The sequence below is a fragment of the Oratosquilla oratoria genome, chromosome 11 (assembly GCF_046742065.1).
Source record: "Oratosquilla oratoria isolate Oo_2021 chromosome 11, ASM4674206v1, whole genome shotgun sequence".
NCBI lineage: Eukaryota > Metazoa > Arthropoda > Malacostraca > Stomatopoda > Squillidae > Oratosquilla > Oratosquilla oratoria.
In genome coordinates this window covers 61,899,956-61,902,455 of record NC_134787.1, presented here as the reverse complement: position 1 = coordinate 61,902,455, position 2,500 = coordinate 61,899,956, and positions in this window count along the sequence as shown.

The window sequence follows — 2,500 nt, the reverse complement described above, 5'->3', positions numbered from 1 at the left end:
TGCCGCGACGAAACGTTCGCTCCGCCCCGGCTCTCCGACTCTTGGGAGACCCGTTGGACTGAAGGACCTGGAGGCAGGCCGGCGACGGCAAAGAACCAAGACTGGAAGACCCGCCGGCCTGCCGGGATAGCTGGAAAGAATATCAAAGTGGGATTTTATCAAGGAGGTCGACCGACCAGGAAACCGAAGAAGAACGTGGTCGGTCGGCCTGGAAAAGGACAAGAAATAGCTGATTGGATAGGAGGCCGGTCGGCTAAGAAACTGAATATGGAAAGAAAGCCGACCGGCTGGGAAGGTCGTAAGTAAAGCTGAAAAGGAAAGGAGGACGGCTGGCCTAGGAACGACGATAAAAGGAAAGAGGCCAGCCGTCCGGGTAAGCTTGAAAGTGTTATTGAATGGAAATTTAAGGAGGCCGGCTGGCCTGTAAACTGCGAAAGAGCGAGTGCCAGCCGGCCGGGTAAGTAGGAAAGATAAAACAGATTGGAATGGAGGTCGGCCGACCGGCATGGAAAGCGAAAAGAGAAAGGATTGGAAGCCGGTCGGCCGACTGGGAGCGCGGACAGGACTGAAGAGACTGGCGTCTGTCGCCAGGTGATTTTATTCAGGCTGGCGCTGTTTTTTGTCAACTGAATAGAACTGGTTGGTTTTAGCCTGAAGGGAATCTACAAGGTACGCTGTTATCGTACGTCTTCTTCCCTCAGCTGAATAAAGTCGTCTAGTGAGGACAATAATGCAATTGATGCAGAACGTCAACTGGAATCGGAGGTGCTTCAGTTCGTCGAATCCTTCTGTTCGTGAGGAACTTGCATTCGTTGGGCTCCGTCGCTGTATTACACACACACACACACACACACACACACACACACACACACACACACACACACACACACACACACACACACACACACCATTATCTTAACCAGCAAGACCCGTGGAAATCTCCCGGCTTTTCAATTTTGAAATCTTCTGAAGGAGTCTTAAAAGTTTCACAGGAGTTTTCAAAGTCTCCCGAAGGAGTTTTCAAAGTCTCCCGAATGAGTTTTCAAAGTCTCCCGAATGGGTCTTTAAAGTACCCTAAAGTATTCTTAAAAGTCTTCTAACGGAGTCTTCAAAGTATCCCGAAGGAGTCTTCACTGTATCCTGATTTTTCAGTAGATGACTTGTATCCTGCTCACGCTTTCCTAGTTTGACAACCACTAATATATTCTGTACACTGCACATGGAATACCTTGGTTGTAATATCTCTAGTGTAATTAATGCTAGTTAATGAATCATCTTGAACTCAGTCACGGTGACCCGTCGTATCAGTACTTTCACAGGATAAAGTAATTTGCCCGCCGGGACCGTGGCGCAGCTTACGTTCTATATCGTAAGTCAGGTTCATCTTCAACCCAGTCACGGTGACCCGTCGAATCAGTACTTTAACATGCTAAAGTGCTTCTCCCTCCGGGACCGTGGCACAGCTTACGTTCTATATCGTAAGTCAGGATCATTTTGAGCTCAGTCACGATGACCCATCGTATCTGTACTTTAACATGGTAAAGTGCTTTGTTTAACGGGACCGTGGCGCAGCTTACGTTTTATATAGTAAGTCAGGTTCATTTTGAGCTCAGTCACGCTGACCCGTTGAATCAGTACTTTAACATGCTAAAGTGCTTCTCCCTCCGGGACCGTGGCACAACTTATGTTCTATATCGTAAGTCAGGATCATTTTGAGCTCAGTTACGATGACCCATCGTATCAGTGCTTTAACATGGTAAAGTGCATTGTTTAACGGGGCCGTGGAGCAGCTTACGTTTTATATTGCAAAGCAGGTTCATTTTGAGCTCAGTTACGGTGACCCGTCGTATTAGTACTTTAGCATGCTAAAGTGCTTTGCCCGACGAGTCTGTGAAGCATCCTACGTTGTACATCCTAAGTGAGGTTCATTTTGAGTTCATTCACGGTGACCCATCACATCAGTACTTTAAGATGGTAAAGTGCTTTGCATGACGGAACAGTGGAGCAGCTTACGTTCTATATCATAAATCAGGTTCATTTTGAGCTCAGAGACGGTGACCCGTTGTATCAGTACTTTAACATGCTACAGTGGTTTGCTCGATGGAATCTTCAGTCTCCTGAAGGAATCTTCAGGAGACATTGAAAAATACTTCGGAGACTCCTTTGGAGACTTTTGCAGATTCTGAAGATTTTTTCGGGAAAATTTTAACTCTTACGGGAGCCCTTGAAAACTTTTTGGGAGACATAGAATACACATTCGGGATACATTAAAGACTCCTTTGGGATATTTCAAAAAGTATTTCGGATACTCCTTCGGAGATTCTTTCAGAAAACTTTGAATACTTCTTCGGGGAACTTTTAAGACTCCTTTGGGAGACTTTTTAAACTCCTGAGGGAGACGTGGAAGACTATTTCAGAGACTCCTTTGGAAGACTTTGAAGACTTTCCTCTTTAGACGACTTTATTCAGCTGAGGGAAGAAGACGTACGCTAACAGCGCA